The following is a 22597-nucleotide window of genomic DNA, read 5'->3' on the forward strand; positions in this document are numbered from 1 at the left end:
TCCTTCCACCCAGCATTCCCCCAAGTCTCCCAATAAAAATGGTACCTCACTTGTGTGGGTAGGACTAGCGCCCACGAAAGGAAATGGCCCAAAACACAACGTGGACACATCGCATTTTTTCACAGAAAATAGAGCCTACCTGTGGATTTTGGCCTCTAGAACAGCCGGCACCTGGGGAAACCTAGCAAACCAGTGCATTTATGAAAACTAGAAACCTAGGGGAATCCATGATGGGGTGACTTGTGGGGCTCTGACCAGGTTCTGTTGCCCAGAATCCTTTGCAAACCTCAAAATTTGGCCAAAAAAAACACTTTTTTGCTCTCATTTCGGTGACAGAAAGTTCTGGAATCTGAGAGGAGCCACAAATTTCCTTCCACCTAGCGTTCCCACAAGTCTCCCGATAAAAATGGTACCTCACTTGTGTGGGTAGGCCTAGCGCCCACGAAAGAAAATGGCCCAAAACACAACATGGACACATCCCATTTTTTCACAGAAAACAGAGATGTTTTTTGCAAAGTGCCTACTTGTGGATTTTGGCCCCTAGCTCAGCCGGCCCCAGGGGGGGGCAGAAATGGGCTAAAATAAATTTGCTCCCCCAACCCCCCCGGGGAGCGACCCTTGCCTACGGGGTCGCTGCCCCTGCGAGACATAGGCGCAAAAAAAAAAATCCCCGGTGCCTAGTGGTTTGTGTCCCACTTGGGGGCAGATTGACCGAAAATCGGCCGATCTGCCCCAAGGGGGGCAGAAATGGTCTAAATACAATTTGCCCCCCAGGGGAGCGACCTTTGCCTAATGGGTCGCTCCCCATCTCTAAAAAAACAAACAAACAAAAAACAAACAAAAGAAAATTAGCCCTGGCGCCTAGAGGTTTCTGCCCCCCCTGGGGGCAGATCGGCCTAATAACAATAGGCTGATCTGCCCCCGGGGGGGCAGAAATGGCCTAAAATAAATTTGCGCCCCTGCCTCCCCCACCCCCTGGGGAGCGACCCTTGCCTACGGGGTCGCTCCCCTTGCATGACATTGGCGCAAAAAAAAAAGATCCCCGGTGCCTAGTGGTTTCTGCCCCCCTTGGGGGCGGATTGACCTCAAATCGGCCGATCTGCCCCTGAGGGGGGCAGAAATGGTCTAAATACAATTTACCCCCCAGGGGAGCGACCCTTGCCTAATGGGTCGCTCCCCATCTCTAAAAAAACAAACAAACAAACAAAAACACAAAAAAAAAATGTGCCCTGGCACCTAGATGTTTCTGCCCCCCTAGGGGCAGATCGGCCTAATAACAATAGGCTGATCTGCCCCCGGGGGGGCAGAAATGGCCTAAAATAAATTTGCCCCCCCCCACCTGGGGAGCTCCCCTTGCCTACGGGGTCGCTCCCCTTGCGTGAGGGCGCAAAAAAAAAAGATCCCTGGTGCCTAGTGATTTCTGCTCCCCTTGGGGGCAGATTTACCTAAAACCGGCCGATCTGCCCCCAAAGCGGTCAGAAATGGCCTAAATACAATTTGCCCCTCCAGGGGAGCGACCCTTGCCTAAGGGGTCGCTCCCCATCTGTAAAACAACAACAACAACAAAAATCCCTGGTGCCTAGTGGTTAAAAAAAATGCCCCCCCTGGGAGCGACCCTTGCCCAATGGGTCGCTCCCTTATGACAATTTCATTTGAAAAATAAATCCCTGGTGTCTAGTGGGCGTTTCAAAAGCCGGATTGCTTTACAATCTGGCTTTTGAAATGCAGAGAGAGACTTCAAAGGGAAGGAAATTCCTTTCCTTCCCTTTGAAGCCTCTCTCGGCCTCCCCCACGTGATCGGAAGAGAAATGCTTTGCATTTCTCTTCCGATCGAGGCCCTGTGACAATCAGCGAGCGATCGCGCGCTGATGTCACGGGGGTGGGGGGTGGTCAGGGGTGTAAGGGGAAGGTCTTCCCTTTCCATCCGTGCCTTGGGGGGGCGGGGGGGAACCCCACAGAGGGAGCGCTAGCGCTCCCTCTGGGCTCTGTGCCCAGGACGTAATGGTTACGTCCTGGGCACACGAGCACTGTGCTACAGGACGTAACCATTACGTCCGCGGCACAGAAGGGGTTATCTGAAATTTTTGTAGGCATGTGTCAAGACAGCAGATCTGTGTGAAATGTGTGCATCTTATGTACATAGGGAGTGTAACACACTCTGCCTGCATTCCACCCAGACAATAATTTGGTGGTGCATTGTCCCATTTAATTCCTAGATCCTGACAATGGGTCATGTGTTTGGATAGTGATTCAGCACCTGTAGCTGCTTAATTTGTCTAGCTACCCATAGCGCATGCCACAGTTAACGTGTGAGTGCCATAAGTGAGGTACAGTCCACCATATGTCAGGGTTGTGCCCAATGGCAGTGCCAGGACATAATCCCCTGGATACACTGTGCAGGCTCTGCCTCTAACGTTGGTTACAGTCCCTGTATAATTACTGAAGGTCCATAGTTACCAATGATGTCCCCCCCTTGTCACATATGCACCCTGTAGGCAAAGCAGCAATCACTCTGTGATGTGACAGTGTTCAGTTTCTACATTACTTAAACACCATTTGATCACAGCCCCTACCTTATGTGTGTTCCACTTATATACATCCTGGTATGTGTGGTGTTGATGTGGAGAAAGGGCTATGAATTAGCACCTTCCCACTTGATGGCACAATATATGTTGTGGTGCATGGATCTAGGCCTACAGGAGTCACATGCCTGTGAATTGTGTGTCACTGATATGTGAAATTGAGGCAGTAGACCCTCTTACATCAGAAACAATGTTGCTACCATACTTGTAACTATTGTGTCTCTTACCTGCTCCCTGAGGTTTGAGTTACATTTTAATGGTATATGTAGTGGATAATGAGTAGACCAAATTAAATTCAGATGCAAAGTATTTTATTTGTGCTATTTACAATGTGATGATGATAGTCCAGTCACCTTGTATGAAAGTTTTGTACTATGTTGGGTCTCCTGCGAACTCCTGCAGCAGTGTTCTGTTGCTCCCCCTCCAAATTAGCTGCTCCATCATCATCCTTCTCCTCGTTGGGGGTGTCAACTTGTTCAACTCAGGGAACATTTGTTCTTATACATATGTTATGGAGGATTGCACATGCCAGTATGATTTTACATACCAGTGGTGGAACATACAAGAGGCTTCCTCCTGTCAGGGCCAGGCACCTGAACCTTGACATCAGAAGCCCAAATGACCTCTAGACCACATTGTGTGTTCTTCTGTGCCCTTCGTTATAGGCATGCTCTTCCCTGTTGTGGGATTGGCAAATGGAGTCATCACCCATGGCTGTATGCCGTAACCTTGATCAGCTGCAAAAGAATGAGAAAAGATGTGTTGGTACAGCTTGATAGTTGTTTGGAACATACCATGTCCGTTGTGAGTTATAGGTGCAGTAGTGACTCAGACTTGCTTGTGGTATAGTATATGTTCCTGTGTTCGTAAAATCGTTTCATAGGTCTGTGTTGATGGACATGACAATCTTGGGTAGTGGCTCAGGGACCTGGGAATTTTCATATTGATTCCAAACTGATGATTAAACCATTGCAAAGATGTGTTGTGTAGTCCATATTTGAAGCAGAGTCCTATTGTTGGATGGGACTTACCACCTCCTTGCACCACAATGGTGTCATAGGTAGAGACACCATGGGTCAAAGCCAAACTGTGCTGCCCATGTTACCCTATGTATGCAGTGCGACACTTAGTGACCCTTTGTGGCAGATGGTGGTTGAGCCAGCCACCAAGTGTACGAGGGTGTGTATCACACATTTGTAGGATGATCTAATTTGGTACAGTAGTTTATCCTAGCTTCCAATACATAATTTATCACAGACACTTTCAACACATGCACAGTGCGGGCTTTGGGAAGGGGCGCACCTATTTTTCATATGGGTCTCTATGTACAGTGAATGTAAGGTCAGGTATGTCCTCTCTGCTCCTGCTGATTCCTACTATGGCATCCATGATCTTTACAGTTTTGCACAAACTCTGCATCATGGTGGACCATTTCTATTATACAGAACAGACATGGTGGTGTTAAGGGGTGCATGTGAGGTGGCACTGAAGTGCTGCCCCATTTTTCATGATTCTTCCCCATTGACTTTCATGGCAGGTTAATTTGTATTCCTATGTGTGTGACACAATGCAGCAGACACGTGTATGTGCACACTACAGGTATGTCAGGTATGTGTAGATGATATTGTAATTGAATTGTATTGTAATCGTATTTATATAGCGCTTACTACCCCTGACGAGGTGTCGAAGCACTTTTCGATGAGTAGCACGCTACTCTGGAACCCAACAGTGATGGATTAGTATCGGGAAATAATGAGTACAGTTTTAGTATTATTATGATTTAATTTGAGGCGCGGATATGAGAGTTTGTTAGTTAGATTGACTGGAGTAATGGAGGGGTGGAGGAGGAAAGAAATCCAGAAGTGTTAATTGGGAGTATATCCTCATTTACTCAACCCAAAGGCTTGGGATGAGTAAAGGGGGGGTGGAGGAGGGAAGAGTATGTGGAAGGGTTAGGGAGAGCATAGTAGCAGGGCGAGATAAATGCGGGAGAATTTAGTAGGGTTGTGTGGAAGGTCACAGTAGTAGAGTGAGGTTTGGTGAGTTAGAGGTGGAAGCAGAGGGAAGAGCTCAGGCAGAGTTATTTAGGAGATGAAAGTAGTAGAAGGGATTTGGGATGAGTCAGAGTGAGAATGGAGGGTAGTTTGATAGAGACATGACATATGATGATGAGTAGATAAGTGGGATAAGATGAGAGCAGGAATTCATAGATATCTAGCATAACAACCCACCCAGGAGCCATACAATGATCCACGAACATGTCAAACACAGAAACAACATATACACATACATACATATATATATATACACACACACACACATGAATACACACACATGCACATACAATACATAATTAGAACCATGGGTAAAAAATACTTAGTCAAACAGGTCTAAAGAGTGTGTGTGTATTTTATTATTATGACATAGTAGCGATACATATTTTCTAAAGAAACTATAAATAAATAGAAATATGCACATAATCTGAAAAAATATTTATCAACATTGGCGTATACAGTTCATAGTTGTTTGAATATGGTGGTTATGAAGGAAAGAGCCAACTCTTGAGTAGTTTTCTGAAGACAAGAAAGTTATCTGTGGCTCTTAGTTGGGGGTAATGAATTCCATAGTTTGGCTGCTTGGACGGAGAAGGATGTACCACCTATAGTCTTTTTCTTGTATGGTGGTGTTCTAAGGTGGGGTGCCAATCTTGAGCGGAGGTTTCTTTGTTGGATGTATTTGGTAATTTTCTTTCTGATAAAAAGCGGTCCTGTTCCATGTATAGCTTTGGGGGTGATACAAAGCAGCTTGAAAGTGCATCTTCTGGCAACGGGTAACCAGTGTAGTGCTCTCAAGGCAGGGGAGATGTGGGCTTGCGGCTTTACATGTAATAGTAGCCTGGCTGCGGAATTCTGGATACATTGTAGTTTTTTCATAACAGATAGAGATGATCCATGGTAGAGGCCTTTGGCATAGTCCAGTTTGGATAGTACAAGTGAGATAGTAGCTTGCACCTTGTGTGGAAATCTGAGATGGGGGAAGATGCGTCGTAAAATCTTCAAGGTGATGAAGCTTGTTTGTGCTAATTTGTCCACTTTGGCATTCATAGTTAACTTGGAATCCATGGTGATTCCTAGGTTTGTAACTTCCTTGGATAATTGAGGAGGTGGTCCAAGATCGTCAGGCCAGACGCACAGAGGGTCATAATTTTTCCAGTCACCACGTATGAGTATTTCTGTTTTGGAGGTATTTAGTTTGAGATGGCTCCAGGTCATCCACTGATCAACGGCTCTGAGGCAACTGAAGATTTGTGAGTTTTCAATGTTTTTGGGGCATTCTAATTTAAGTAGTATTTGTGTGTCATCTGCATAGTTGTAGCATGTGAGATGGAAATCATTGATCAGTTCTGGTAAAGACATCATGTTGATGTTGAAAAGCAAAGGTGAGATGATTGACCCTTGGGGGACCCCTGCTTTTGTGAGGTAGGGTTCAGACGAGAGGGGGGCGAGTGGATGATATTAGATCTTTTTTGAAGATAGGAAGTAATCCAGTCGAGAACAATCCCTTGTATGCCGGCTTCATTTGTGATTGGTCTGTAGGTGTTGGGGTCTTGCAGGTCTAGGTTTGTTTTCTTTAATAAAGGTCGTATGTATGCCTTTTTCAGTTCTGCAGGAAAAGTTCCTGAAGTTAAAGAGTTGTTGATGATTCTTCTTACAGGTGTGGCAGCAGAAGTAGATAGAAGAATTTTCTTGAAGATTTGTGGTGGGCAAGGGTCAGAAGGGCAACCAGAAGGTCTGCTTGCTTTGACCAAATCCATAAATTCATCCTGGGATATTTGTTTGAAGGACTGTAGAGGTTGGGTTGGTTTATTCTTAAAGGATATTTTAGGAAAGGGGTTGGTGCTAATGTTTTTGTTCTGTTTTAAATAGGAGTCCAATGTGTCTGCCTTGGTTGTGTAGTGAGTTGCCAATTTGTTTGTGAAATCTTGAGTAGTGGGATGACTTCCTTCCATGCATGTAGGTTTTCAAAATTAAATGAGAATTTTATAAATTCCTTGGTTGTAGATTGAGCATTTTGAATTCTGTCTGAGTAGTATCTTTTTTTAGCGTTTTTGATTGCTGATTTGTATATCCTGTTACGTTTGTGTAGCTGCAGTTTGTCTTAACTGTTGTTTGTTTTGAGCCAGGTCCACTGCAACTTTCTGATTTGTTGCTTTATCTTTTTAAGTTCTGTGTTTCTCCAAGTAGTTGGTAATGGCACCACTTGAGTGACATTTGATAAATTTGCTGCTAGAGGCTTGCACACCATGATTTAGGTGGGGCTGTGCCTATGTGTGACTTTCTTTAAATGGCCATGGCCTATGCCATTGACATAGCTGAGCTATTCTTTGTTTGGTGTAATGTTTGTGGGATCTGCATTAAGTTGTCAATCCACTTGTAGTGGTTTGTGGGCAGCTTCTCTATACAAAGAGGGCATAGCTCCACCTGCCCACACGTGGTGTGCCAGTCAGGTTGTGGCTGTGTTATGTACATGTGGGCGTATGTGTTTGTGATGTGCAATGATTGCAATGTAGTGTGGCATGTTGAATATGTGTTGTTGCCTGTACATCTGTGTTCTCCTGCCCATGTGTGTTTTGTGTGGTGTCTGTCTTGTTTGTCCTACATGGTTGGTGTGTTGTGTGTGTGATGATTGGTATGGTGGCTTACCTACGAGTAGGCCATTGACATATTGGCAATCCTGGAACCGCTCGTTGATAGTGGAATAGCAGAATATGTACGCATAACGGACAGTGGCAGGATATTTTGCTAGGATATTAGTGAAGAGCCCACAGTGGCCCACAATGGCTTGCACATTGATCAAATGGGTGCGCTTGCGGTTCATATATAGATGTTCGGTTGCTGCAGGTGGCACCAGTTGGACATGGGTGCAGTTTATTGCACCAAGCACATTCGGGAACCCAGTAATTTGGTAGAAACCTTGCTTGGTCTCCTGCCGCAGTTGAAGGGTGTTTGGGAAGCAGATGAGGTGGGGTGTGAGGCATAAATTTGCACCAGGACCTTAGGTAGGAAGACCGAGAAGGATGGCTGGGACATACCAGCTACTTGTGTGCCCGTTATCTGAAAAGATCCAGATGCCAGCATATGAAGGACAGCAAGGAGTTTTTTCATGGGTGGAATAGTTGTAGGAGTTTGTACCCTTGCTGTGATGTGTGGCGCAATGTGGTGCAGCAGGCATACAATGGACTCCCGGTTCAGTCAGTACAAACTGATCACATTTTGGTTCCTGCCTGAAGATCCTCTCCTGCCTTCTGCGCTGCCTTTTTGGTTGCTATGGTGGTGTTTAGGGTTGCTGTGGTGGTGGTGGAGGGACCTGCTGTCTTCACTGACGTTTGTGGTGTGTGCCAAGCTGGAACAGTACCACTTCCATATTGTCCTGGATGTTGCAATTGCTCCTTCTCTGTGTTTTCCTTGAGTGGTGGTGTGTGGACCTCTTTTTAACGCTGTTTGACTAGGTGTTAAATTTTGAAACTAATCGTCATTTTTGCAGTCCGTTTCCTTGGTATTCGTTGTTTTTGCATCAGGAGGTAAATATGGCGTTAGAGGGTTGCATCATGTTTAGGATGGGAACGCCTATCTTGCATCTTATTGTCGCAATGAGTCGCAACGTGGGTTGGCGCTTCCTAAAAATGGCACTAACTCCAATATTTTGATGCTACATGGGTTTAGCGTCAAAATAAAAATATGTTAGGTTAGCGCACTTTAGCATAAAAAAAAAATTACGCTAAGGTGACGCTAACTTTCCATAAATATGGGCCTTGGTATCCAAAGATGCAGTGTTTTGGGTTGTATGTTTATACAGTAACATATGTTATAATTAAGCAATGTTCAGTATCTATAGATGCAGTGTTATGTTTTATATTTTTTAAATTTTAAGGAAAAAGAGGTCTTATGTTTAATAATGTACTTCCTCCTCATGACTTTAGATAGAATATAGTTTTGTAAGTAGAATGTAAGATGTTAGATCAGTTGATGCTTGCGAGTCCATGGAAATGGATGAGTGTGTCCCTTACTATGATTGCACTGAATAAAGAAAACTTACCACTTATGCATAATTTCTAGACTATTCGTACCAGATAGGCACAAGGCCAATCCACAGATAGAGGTCATTTCACAAAACGTTCTGTGTGTGCATCCAGTGCAGTTAAAACAGGAGATTTTCAGCAGCAAGAGCCTGTAGGACCTCAAGGATCTGGCAGATGCATAGATTATGTGACATAAACATATGACCACTGTGACAGAATGCACAGTGCTTGTTGCATTGCAAAGAGCTTTGAACCAAAACCTCTGTTTTACAGGGAGCCAATGCAGCAAGCGATGGTTGTGGAAAATATGATTGTGCTTGGCCAGGATGCCCACAGTCGAAAGGCAAAGGTCTGGAGACATCGAAGGATACAAGATGAATTCTGTGTAAGTAAGAAATCCTCCTGCTAGCAAAAAAGTGACCTGATATGTTGGGATGTCTGTCAAAGAACCAATGAGGGAGTAAAAAGGGTTACTGAGGGACATGGACTTAAGTTTACCAATATACAAGAGATTTTGAAAGTTAGAACACACACCCTTTGACACCTGCTGACATCAAATGGTTTACCCCTTCTCCCAATTTACCCCAGCAATTTCTTTGCTGCTGGGAAACCTAAGGAAGGACAAAGGGGGTTGTTCTAACTTTGGAGGAGTGTTAATCCGTCCCAAAAGTGACGGTAAAGTGACGGATATACCACCAGCCGTATTACGAGTTCCATAGGATATAATGGACTCGTAATACGGCTGGTGGTAAATCCGTCACTTTTCCGTCACTTTTGGGACGGATTAACACCTCCTCCAAAGTTAGAATAACCCCCAAAGTGTTCAATCTACACAACAAACATAACCCTAATAACCCTGTATGCATTCTGTTCTGATCACTGGCATCATGACCTCTGACGCTAGGGATGGTGAGGGCAGTGACAAGGTTACCTAGAGGGTAAGCTGGAGGCAGGGGAGGCAGCTGCTACCATTGACTATCCTGAAGTGATGTCTATGCAAAGTGAGATAATGAAGTCACATGCTATACTGGGGATAAGATCTAAGGGCCCACTTGAGAGTGTGACAAACAAAGTTTATTTTGTCAGGATGGAAAAAGGATAATAATTTTTATATCCTGAGGGATATCTATCTTCCACATTTAGAGCTTTCCACCAGCCCTGTGGGCAAATCTCTTCATTGACAGGGCCCGTGTTCTGGCAGTGCCTGTCAATGTAGGAAAAGTTTGACAGACAGTACGATCAGCAATGGTGGTCAGATGTCAATTTTTTAAAAGTTTTTTGTTTCTGAAAAACAAACAACCAAAGCAAAAGATTGGTTTTGAAAAACAAAAAACGAATTGTCCCCACACCTTGCAAGTTTTCTCCCAGAGTATGGGGTTACTTAGTGTTTTTTTTCCTGTCCCTTACCTCCAGGTTTTCCTGTTGATAACAGACAAAATACTTTACGCCAATCACCACAAATAAGGGGGATGGTGTAAAGTTTTTTCTCCAACAGCCCTTTCTCTGTTGAGCCATCACTGGAAGTATTCAGGCGAAGGAGCTAACAGAGCTCCGTCAATGGAACACTTATGATCCACCTGACTTTAATTAAGGCTGGCTGAGGGGGATAGCAGGCAGGGTTCTCTGTTGAGTTTGCCCTCCAAACTCTAAATTGGGATCTAAGCTTCTGCAGAAACCCTCAGATTTTTATACAATAAAACAGGATGAAATATATGCACTTTGATTGAAGTCAGTTTGCTTAACAAAAGGCATTTAAAGGAACAGTTCCACTTCGAGATCCTAGTCAGTCTGGTGAATTTTGCACACTTGTTTCATCAGGCTTGCACCACTTTAATTCTATGTTACCTCTGAGTGTGGTAGTTAGATTGGCTTAGATGCATCGCAGCTATAAGAAGTTTCTTAAAAAGGGGAGCTGTGAATAAGTTTTTCTCAACATAAAGAGGGTTGGGGTAAGGCATACCTCAGGGGTAGAAATGTTTATATTCTCAAGGCCTAGACTTGAAGAAATGAGTTGAATGTTTTTGGAGATGTGCCTCTTAGCTATATTTCAAAATTGTAGTGGAAAGCTTTAGATGGCAGACATACCTTCTTGAAACCAAACTTATCTTTGCAGTTCAGGTGTAGAAAAATGCAGGACTAATTTAGAAAAATTGGTTCATGAAATCAGCCAGGCTGTCTATGTTTACTAGGCCTTAAAAGGGAAAATAGTTTTTGTTAACTTGTCAAAAGAGGGCTTCCATATGCTCACCAAAACACTATCAGTGACTGCACAATTAGTATTAGGTCAGATTCGAACTTGTAGTTTGATGTCTAGAGCAAATTCTAGAGACTTTAAGATTGCTACAAGTGTAGGAGAAATTTCAACTTCAGTTTTTATTAAGGAGGCAGGAGTGAAAAAAAAGAACAACGAGGGAACTCAGGCCCTCATTACAACCCTGGCGGTCGGTGATAAAGCAGCGGTAATACCGCCAACAGGCCGGTGATAAAAAAATTGAATTATCACCACGGCGGAAACCGCCCACACAGACAGCCACTTTAACACACTGACCACCACGGCGGTAGCAACAAGCACTGCGGTGGTAACCGCCAACTGCCAGGCGGAAGACAATACACCACCCACAGTATTACAACAGGCCTATCCTCTAATTTTTCCGGGGCAGTACCAATGACTTCAAAAGCACGGCGGAAACAGTACACAGAAGGCAAAGGACTCACCTCTGGAGACTCAAGGAAGAACCACAACGCCATGGAGCCGGAGTTGCACATCTTTTCACAACCTATTCGTAGTCTGTGTCTGTGGCCCACTGGAAGTGTGGCAAGGTTCTTGTTCTTGTAGGTTCTGCCTTGGCCCAAACAGGGGCGACCCTTTCTGGTAGCCACGGTGCTGCTGACGAAGGGAACGCCAAAGGCCGTCCGTGCCCTCCAGAAGGAGTCCAGGAGGGAAAAAAACACCAAAAGGGGAAAAACCTCAAAAAGGAACTCCTGAAACTAAAACAAAGGTAAAAGTAAATCAGAACAAAAAAGGCAAAGATGACCAGGAAAAATCTGGAACAGGAACAGAAAATCAATATCTGATGCAGAAGAACAGGAGCGAAGATCACCACCTAAAGGAAGTGTTGCAGCGCAAAGAGAAGAGGAATGACACACATTATATACCCAAAGAACAGGAAGTGAGCGACAGGAAGTAAAAGTCGCCATATTGGATTGGGATCATGTCATAGAATTCTATAGAAAAAGCACCATATTAAATAAGGTTCCAAAGCATGCAGGGAAAAGGAAGGCATGCTGGGAAAGAGAAGGGAATCATGGGTAGGAAAGAAAGGCATAATCTAGGAAGATAATGAGGACAACAGAAAAGAAGGAAAAAGAAATAGAAGGTAAGTGGGGAAGAAAAGGGAGAGTGGGGAGAGGCAGGAACTAACGGGGGCGCGCCACGCCAATGCAGAATCGAGGCCCCATGCCCAATTCGGGGCCTCAACAGAGATAGGAAAGGCTAGTATGCCGCTGCCCGACACATCTTCCCCATGATTGTATACCTCTTCATGCATTACGAACAACAACGCCGGCGAAGACGACCACAGTGAGTACTGCCGCCTACCACACAAGGGACGGGGGAGGAAAAAGAGAGTGACACACGCAACACGCAATACCCCCACCCCCACCACCATACACACAAACAGATGCAATAACATCACATATCTACCCCGTACCCCTCAGGAATAATGCAAGGACAAAAGGAAGTGATTAAAGTGAGTGTAATAGGATAAAATAGTAGAAATCTGTGCTTCAAAATCAAAACAGTATATGCATACATACAAATGGAGGGACACTGCCCAGTCCTCAAAGTCCATGAGCCACAGGGCCACATCACATAGGCCAAGGCCCCACTTGAATCCTGCAACAATATGGAAAGAACACTGCAGGGGCATCAGGCCGAAAATACACAGGCACCTCAGGGGGACCGGGAACGGGGGGACCTCAGCCGGAAGATGGTACAACACCACCGGCCCTGGACGGGGCAACATGCCCATCACTCTGTCCTGCGGAGTGCAAGGACAGTCTCTCAAGTGGGTGGTTTGCCCACTGCTTGGTCGTGGGGAGTGCAAAGCCACAGTCTCTCTAGTGGGTGGTTTGCCCACTGCTTGGTCCTGGGGAATGCAAAGTCACAGTCTCTCAAGTGGGTGGTTTGCCCACTGCTTGGTCCTAGGGAGTGCAAAGCCACAGTCTCTCAAGTGGGTGGTTTGCCCACTGGTTCTGGAGGGGGCCTTGTGCCCACTGTGCTTCATCCTGGCAAGGAGGGGCTGAGTGGATGGCTTCTTTTACTGGTTCTGGAGGGGGCCTTGTTCCCTGTGATGTAGCCTTTGGGGAGTGCAAGGTCACAGTCTCTCACCTGGGTGTCACACCTACACTACAGCCCATGGAGGCAGGACTACACACTGCCCGCTTGCGGTGACGGCTGCTCAGTGTTGGCAGTGGCGGTGATGGTATCAGGGATGCCAGTGGTAGGTGGAGGCTCCAGCCCTTCCCCTGCAGCCTGGGACTGCTGAAGCTGGGGCTGCTGCTGCTGGCAGTGGTGCTGGTGGTGCTGGTGGTGGTGCTGGTTGGGGGGATGCCACTGGTGGGGGGAGGCTCCAACCCTTCCCCTGCAGCCTCGGACGGCTGCCCACTGGGGCTGCTGCTGCTGGCAGTGATGCTGGCAGTGGTGCTGGTGGTGGTGCTGGTGGCGGTGTTGGTGTCAGGGATGCCAGTGGTGGGGGAAGGCTCCAGCCCTTCTCCTGCAGCCTCAGACAGCTGCCCACTGGGGCTGCAGCTGCTGGCAGTGGTACTGGTGGCGGTGCTGGTGTTGGGGATGCCAGTGGGGGGGGGGGGGAGGCTCTAGCCCTTCCCCTGCAGCCTCGGACGGCTGAACCACCATGGTTGGTGGTGGGGACTCAGAATCAGCCTCAGCACCAGGCCTCCTGTCCTTCCTGCCTGCAGGTGCAGGCCCCATGCCCTTCCCCTTAGCAGCTGGTGGTGCCTCCTTGCCCTTCCCCTTGGCAGCTGGTGGTGCCTCTTTGCCCTTCCCCTTGGCAGCTGGTGGTGCCTCCTTGTCCTTCCCTTTGGCAGCTGGTGCAGGCACACTGTCAGTGCTAATTGCAGGTTTCCTGGAACCTCTCCCACATGAAGTAGCTGCCGACACTACTGTTGCCGTGGACTGGGTGGCTGAGATGCTCACCTGGGTTCTGACCACCCTGGCCCGACGTGAAGGATGGGGGAAGGGGTAGGGATGAGGTCAACAGCGGAGAGGAAAAGCTTCTTAGAGACACTGCAGCGGAAAGAGGGAGAAGGTTTGGGAGTGGAGGAAGAGGGAGTGGTTGTAGGAGGTGTCAGTCTGCTGTATTTGGGTGCAGGTGCATGGGCTGGATGCTGCTGTGAGGTGGATGGCTTTTGGGTGTCTGAGTGCTTGCGTTTGTGTACTTTGGGTGGAGAGGGCACAGACACAGTGGGAGAGGACACAGGGGATGTGTGTGTGGATGTGGTGACTGCCAGTGAGGGGTGCATAGTGATAGGCGTGGTGGTGGTGGTGATGGGGTAGTGGATGAGGATGTAGTGCATGCAGGTGTGAGTGGAGACATTACTGGGAGGGTGGTGGACGAGGTGGAGGAGGGGGACACAGTGGTGGTAGTGCATTTTGTTATGTCTGCATCTGGGTGGTGTTTGTGTGAGTGCCTGTGGGATGATGTGTGGTGCTTGTGTTTGCCTGAGCCACTCCTGTGTGTTATCTTGTGTGCATGCCGGTCTGAATGTGTGCTTGGGATAGGTTGGAGTTGAGGGGAATGGGACTGGGTAGAGGAAGTTGGAGGGGGAGGCTAGAGACAGGGACAAAGGCTGCCATCAGGGAGGACGCCAGAGCCTGGAATGATCCCTGTTGGGCTGCCATGCCAGAGTGAATGCCCTCCACGAATGCATTTGTTTGTTGCAAATGGGCTGCCAGGCCCTGGATGGCATTCACTATGGTTGACTGCTTAATAGAGATGGATCGCAGGAGGTCAATAGCCTCCTCACTCAGGGCAGCAGGGCTAACTGGGGCAGGGCCCGAGGTGCCTGGGGTGAAGGAGATGTCCACTCTTCTGGGTAAGCAGGCATGGGAAACTCGCTGAGGGGCTGCTGGGAGGGCGGTGCTAGTACAGGGGTGGCAGCTGTACCTGTAGTTGGGGTGGCCACAGAGGTGTCCGCCACCAGCAGAGAGCTTCCATCGGAGGAGGTATTGCTGTCCGAACTGTCCCTACCTGTCTCCGCCGTGGTTATCCCCTCGCCCACCATCCCACTGGTGCCCTCACCTTTGGTGGATTTGGCCTCCTGGGCCCTGTGGGATGCAGCTCCCTCCATCGCCGTTGCCTCTGCTCCTCCGCCAAATGATGCTAATGCACATAAGGAAAGGGTGTCAAAACAAAAAGGGGGGGAAGAGACAAAGGATACACTTCCTCAATGGCAGCAACTACACCACCATTGGCATACATGAGACACACACACACATTCACAGGGAACAGCCCTACGCACTAGGCAATGCACTAACAGTCACAGTGCTAGTCACCAGCCCAAGGACAGGAATACCTAATGCCAATAGCAGCATACATGATACCGATAGACCCCTGCCCAGTAGTGAATGCCTTCTAGCTTGGTTGGAGGTATTTTACATCAGAACCCTGCCCAACATGGGACCTACCCTGCAATGTCCAGCCTGGCCTAAGGGCACCCACAGGCCCGCATACCCCACCCGGTGACCATCCCACCATGTGAAAGTAGTATATTGGGAAACTGTACTCACCCCCTTGTGGCTGCTGTGATGCCCTCAAGCGCCCATCTAGCTCCAGATAGGCCACCCCCAGTATGCGAGCCATCAGGGGGGTCAGGGTTCGACGGGCACTCCTTCCTCGTTGGGAGGTCGTCCCCAGCTCTGCCTCCATCATCTTCCTTGGCCAGCGTCTCAGGTCCTCCCACCGTTTGTGACAGTGGGTGCTCCACCTGCCGTAGACTCCACACGTCCTTGGCGATAGCACGTCATATACCCTTTTTCTGATGGGCACTGACCTGCAGAAAAAGAAACACAGAAAAAGGTATCAGTCATACCGTCCGGCCTGTTACACTCATAGCCCACCATAGCCCTCACATCCCCTTACGCACAGACATTGCCCACCATACATGCATCACGCTGCCTGGAACCCTTCCACCAACCCCCCCTACACGTGGCCCTTACACACAGCACTCCATGCATTCATGCCCCATGCATCGAGCTCACAGTGTACTCACCTGTTGGTCTGAAGGCCCATACAGCATTCGGTACTGGGGTAGGATCCCATCTACCGCTCTCTCCAACTCTGCAGCGGTGAAGGCAGGGGCCCTTTCCCCAGTGACACGAGACATGATCGGTTCCAGAGACAGGTCACAGCAGCACTTGCAGTGGAGGTCCTCTCCTGTTGAAGATCAGGTAGCAAGTGAGTGAACAGATAGAAAATGGCTGTCACGTCCATGGCGGTGTGTGCCGTCACCGCTGGCGTACATCACCATTGGCCACTGTAACCCATAGGGCCCAATGACAACCAATGAGGAGTTGCACAGCGGTACTCGACCGCCTCCCGCAATGGCGCACAACATCAGCGGCATTACCTCATTTCCACATGTCCATCCACACAAGACAGGCGGACGCCATTTCGGGGGGGGGGGCAGGCCATGGTACCTAACTTCTTCACAGTAAAGAGAGGCACCATTTGGGCCTATCCAACGACATACTGTTACAGTCACAACATGCAATGCAGTGTAGTGTTTGGAAATGTGTGAGCTGCTAACTGTTTTGCCCCCTAGATTACAACCGCTGCAGATGAATAGGAGATGGAGACATCCCCCGTGTACATACCCCTGGAGGACTTTGCAAAAATGGAGGACAGGCACATTATCCTCACCTATAGACTGGACAGGGCCACAATCACAGAGCTGTGTGCCCAATTGGAGCCTGACCTGATATCTGCTATCTGTCAGCCCACTGGGATCCCCCTCTGGTGCTAGTCCTATCAGTGCTCCATTTCTTGGCAAGTGGCTCCTTCCAAGTGGCAGTGGGCTTGGCAGCAGGAATGTCTCAACCAATGTTCTCAATAGTGCTGACCAGAATGTTGTCTGCCCTGATTAAACACATGCGCAGCTAAATTCTTTTCCCCCAGGTGGAGGATTTAGCAACAGTGAAAGCTGACTTCTATGCAATGGGGCATATCCCCAACATTATTGGGGCTATTCATGGTACATATATTGCATTTGTCCCCCCCGGAGAAATGAACAGGTCTTTAGAAATCGAAAGAGCTTTCACTTGATGAATGTACAGATTGTTTGCCTGGCAGACCAGTACATCTCCCATGTCAATGCAAAGTATCCTGGGTCTGTGCAGGATGCCTATTTCATGAGGAATAGCAGCATCCCGAATGTGAGGGCTCAACTCCAGAGGCACTGGGTGTGGCTAATAGGTGAGCCCATGGTTCCTACCCAGTATATGTTGGTGTATAGGTATGGTGTTGGCCATAAGGGTTAGTGTTTGGCTAACAGGTATCCCTCGATATTTTCATGTGACTCTGGTTACCCCAACCTCTCATGGCTGCTGACCCCTGTGAGGAATCTCAGGACAAGGGCAGAGGAACGTTACAATGAGGCACATGGGTGAACAAGAGGAATTATAGAAATTACATTTGGCCTCCTGAAGGCCAGGTTTCGTTGCCTCAATCTAACAGGTGGATCCCTGTACTACTCACCCAAGAAGGTGTGCCAGATCATAGTGGCATGCTGTATGTTGCAAAACCTTGCCTTGAGACACCAGGTGCCTTTTCTGCAGGACGATGAGGCTGGAGATGGGTGCGTGGCAGTAGTGGACCCTGTGGACAGTGAAGATGAGGAGGCAGAGGATGAGGCTGAGGACAGCAGAACAGCTATTATACGACTGTACTTCCAGTGACACACAGGTAAGACACTGTAACTTAACTTTGCATTGACAGTTTTGTATTTGACATTGTACATGGCAGGCAGATTTCTCCTATTCTATGGCCACTTACTGTACCATTTGGCATCTCTATTTTCAGATATCTGCACCCCACTCTGGCACCTGGTGTATTAACTGCAGCCTACTACAGGTCATTCCTATATATTTATTCTGGTACAGTTGTATTGCAGTGTTGAAAGCTTGTTAAACGAATACTTTGTTCAATCATTTGACAGACTCCATACTTGTATTTTTTAAATGGTGTTTACTTAAGTGCTAAGAAGTAGAGGGGGTAGAGGAATGTGCTGGGTCGATGGTGGAAGAAAGTCCAGGATAGAGTCCTGTCTATTTGTATCACAGGTGCATTGTCCAAGGGGGCATAGGAAGTGGAGCAATGGCAGTTCAAGGTGGACAGGGTGACAGAGTGGGAAACAAGGGTAACAATCAGGAGAGTCTTATTTCCTGGAAGGGGTCTTGGCAATGTTCTCTGGCTTCTGCCTGGATCGCAGGGCCTGTTTGCGGGGTGGTTCTCCTTCTGGAAGGGGAGGGGTGCTGGTGGCATGTTGGTCCTGTGGCGGGGCCTCCTGTCCACTAGCGGCAGCGGAGGTGGAGGGCTGTTCATCGGTGTGGCTAGTGTCAGGGGCCCGGTGGTGTGCCACTGCCTCCCTCATGGTGTTGGCCATGTCTGCCAGCACCCCTGCAGCGGAGACCAGGGTGGTGTGGATGTCCTTCAGGTCCTCCCTGATCCCCAGGTACTGTTCCTCCTGCAGCGCTGGGTCTCCTGCAACTTGTCAAGTATCTGACCCATCATCTCCTGGGAATGGTGGTATGCTCTCAGGATGTTGCTGAGTGCCTCCTGGAAAGTCAGTTCCCTGGGCATGTCCTCCGCCAGTTGCACAGCAGTCCTCCCAGCTTCCCTGTTGTCCTGTGCCTCTATCCCCTGAACTGTGTGCCCACTGCCACTGACCCCAGGTCCCTGATCGTCCTGTGTGTGTAGGTTTGCCTGGGGTCCCTGTAGTGGTGGACACACTGCTGATTGACGTGTCCTGGGGATAGAGATATGGGCCCGCTGGGTGGGTACCGTGGTGGTGTTTCCTGAGGGGGAGGCTCTGTGGTGGTTTGGGACTGTGCCTGGGTAACCGACTGTCCAGAGATCCCTGATGGGCCAGGTTGGTCATCCAGATCCAGGCATCCAGAGCTGCTGTTATCACTATGGGCTTCATCTGGGGGGGACTGGATGTTGCTGGCACCTCCTCTCCGGTGACGCTGTGTGGGAGACCAGTTGGGATGTATATGCAGTGTTATTGTTTCTGCATTTGACATCTTGTGCATGGGTGTGTTGCCCTGTATGGTTGGGATTGCCCTGCCAGCTTTGCCTTGTGTGAGTTGGTATTTGGTGGGCTAGGTGATTCTCTCTAATGTGCATGTTTCAGTGATGGGTGTCCATGCAGGGCTGTGAGTGATGTCCATGCATTGGTGTTGCATGCAGGGCTTGGTATTGTGATGGTGGGGTGTATGTGAGGTGGTGGGGTGATGGAGGCGAGGGTAGGGGGAGAGGTATGTGATGGCATGCAGGTAGGGGGGGTGATAGTAATAGAGATATGACTCACCAGAGTCCAGTCCTCCTGCTACTCCTTCCAGGCCCTCAGGATGCATGATTGGCAAGACTTGCTCCTCCCATGTTGGTAGTTGTGGGGGAGGAGGTGGGAGCCCACCGCCAGTCCTCTGTACTGCAATCTGGTGTCTTGCTACCATAGAACGCACCTTCCCCGTAGGTCGTACCACCTCTTCCTGATGCCATCCCTTGTTCTTGGGTGCTGTCCCACTGCGTTGACCATGTCCACGATTCTCCGCCATAGCTCCATCTTCCTAGCAATGGATGTCTGCTGCACCTGTGATCCGAATAGCGGTGGCTCTACCCGGATGATTTCCTCCACCATGACCCTTAGCTCCTCCTCTGAGAACCTGGGGTGTCTAAGTGGTGCCATGGGTGTAGTGTGAATGGTGTGTGAGGGTGTGTGGATTGATGTGTTGGGGTGTGTGCTGTAAGGTGCATGGATGGTTCATGATGATGGTGTTCTGTGGCTCTGGTTCTGTGGGTGCTCTTGGTGTCTCTCTCTCTCTCTGTTATCAATTTATTTGAGTCATAAAGGGTTGTGGGTAGTGTGTGTGTGTTTTATATTGTTGTGGGTGTGGTGTGTGTTTGTGTGTCAGGTGTGTGTAGTTTGAATTGTCCAATGTAGTTTTGTTTTGTTAGGTTGTGTGTATTTTGAGCGCAGCGGTATGTGCCGCCAATGGTTTACTGCAGTTGAATGTCTGCCGCAGTGATTCATGGGTCATAATGCTCTGGGTGTAGTTCTGTTGGCCTAACTGTGTGGGTTTTGCTACTGCCAGTTCATCACCTACCTTTGGTCTGGCAGACTTATGTGTGTGGCTGTATAGTGACGGATTGCTATGTGTGTGTCATAATATAGGTAGCGGTATACCGCTGTGGCAGCGGTATGTTGGCAGCAGTCGGCATCGCGGTAAGCAGGACTTACCACCAATGTCATAATGAGGGCCTCAGTTTTTAAGGATTAGCTTTAAGTGGCATTGCGATATTCAGCCCCAAATTTTCTCCAGCCATTTAGCAAAGTGAATGATGTCTTATCCTGCGGTAACTGATGTATTTAATGTATTAATGTTCAATGATACTCATAATCCCAGACATATCGCCAGTGAGTTCCTTGTGTATGTTGATAACATGCTGGATTGATCCTTGGGGTGCAGTGGAGGGAACTTTTGGTGCTGACTGCAAAACTCTTTGAAAATGCAAATTTCATCATTGAGCTTAATGAAAAGAGGTGAATGATTTGATGACTTGTCCATATATACTTATGACTGACTTCAAAATGTTAAGGATTGTCATGTGACTCAACTAATATATAAAAAAATGGTAAGCGGCATGGGGAGTGTTTAAGGCATTGAGGGGCATATTTATACTCTGTTTGCGCTGAAATAGCATCAGTTGTTTACGCTAATACAGCACAAACTCAACGCCATATTTATATTTTGAAGCTAGACCCATCTAGTGTCAAAATATATGTGTTAAAGTCATTTTTCCGATGTGGGAAACCTCCTTGCGTCAATGAGATGCAAGGTAGGCGTTCCCATCCAAAGAAAGGACTCAAACCCCCCCCAGCGGCATATTTATCCACCCAGGCGAAAATGATGCACGGGTGGGAGGCGGACCCAAAAAATGACATTAACACCGATTTGCGTCAAAATGTAATGCCTGGGTCAGGGCAAGCATTAAAATGAGGCAAACCCATCACTACTTAAGGAGAACACACAGAAGAAACATTACCAACCCACAGGAGAAGATGGAGGTGATACTGATCCTGCATGCCAGACGACGACAACACCTACAGCAATCACCACCACTACAATGCGTCCCACAAAGGCAACGCAGAAGGAAGGAGAGGGTCTTCAGAACAAGGACAACCCTCCTTGGCTTCTGGGACCAGGACATCATTAGGACCTACAGACTGAACCTACAAGCCATACTACACCTGCTGCACCACATTGAACCACAAATCACAGCTAGCCTGCAGACCCCACATAACATACCATCTGTGGCAAAGCTGCTAGCTGTCCTGCACAAGCTGGCAAGTAGCTCATTCCCAACAATTGGTGCCCTGGTTGCTGGTGTCTCACAGACGTCGTTCTCTGCTTTCCTTCCAATGGTGTTAGATGCTATTATCTCCCTGACGCCCCGCCACATCAGCTTTCCCAACACCCAGCAAAAGCAGCAGGAAAACAGACAGGGGTTCTATCAAATCCCACATGTGCTTGATGCAATGGACTGCACCCATGTCTGGCTCGTACCACCTGCAGCAACCGAGCACTTATACCGGAATCGCAAGCATAGGCATTCCATTAATGTGCGGGCCATAGTGGACCACCGGGGACTATTCATAAACATTTTGGTCAAGTATCCTGGGAGTGTCTATGATGCTTTCATATTCCGGCTATCAATGAACAATTCCAGAATGGACAATATGTAAATGGGCTACTTGTGGGTAAGTCAACAAATCTAGCAATATACACACAACACACCAACCCTGTAGGACACACAAGACATACACCACTGCATTAACACATGGTCAGGGTAACACAGATGTTCAGGTAACAACACATATGCACCATGCGGCAGTACAGCACAAGCAGTGCACACCACACACAAATACACCCACATGTACGTAACACACCCACAAATTGACAGGCACACCATGTGAAGGATAGGTGCAGACATGTACCCTTTGCTAACAGAAGAACTACACAGACCACTACAAGTGCCCACAGACTGCCTACTATGTACACTTCACACACAGTACACCAAACAAAGAATAGCACACCCATGTCAGTGGCATTCACCATGCCCAGGCACAGATCCCTCAGGTCATGCCGTGCAAATCATTGCCAGAACAAACATCAAATACCAGACAACTGCTGCCTATACAAACTACATCTTATCAACACATACCTGACTTACCTATAGTGTGTAGAGACATCTGCCTGACGCATTGGCTCACACACATAGGAATACAAGATCAATGTCCATCACATACCATGTGCCATATACACCTACTGTAGTGCCACCTCACATGCAACACTCTTTGACTCATAACACCATCATGTCTGTACCAGATACAATAAATGTCCCACCTTGGGGCAGAGTCACTGTCAGACAGTGCAGATCATGGATGCTATAGTGGGAACCTGTAGGAGAAAACAGTACATTACTGACCTCACATGCACTGTGCCAAGGGGCACATTTGCTAAGTAGCTGAGCCCCATCCCATAGCCTGCACTGTGCATGTGTTGACAGTATAAATGCTGATTCATGTTTGGAAGATAGTAGAGACACTGGTAGTTATGTTGACCATCCTATAACAA

This window comes from Pleurodeles waltl, chromosome 5, assembly GCF_031143425.1.
Source record: "Pleurodeles waltl isolate 20211129_DDA chromosome 5, aPleWal1.hap1.20221129, whole genome shotgun sequence".
In the NCBI taxonomy this organism is placed as follows: Eukaryota; Metazoa; Chordata; class Amphibia; order Caudata; family Salamandridae; genus Pleurodeles; species Pleurodeles waltl.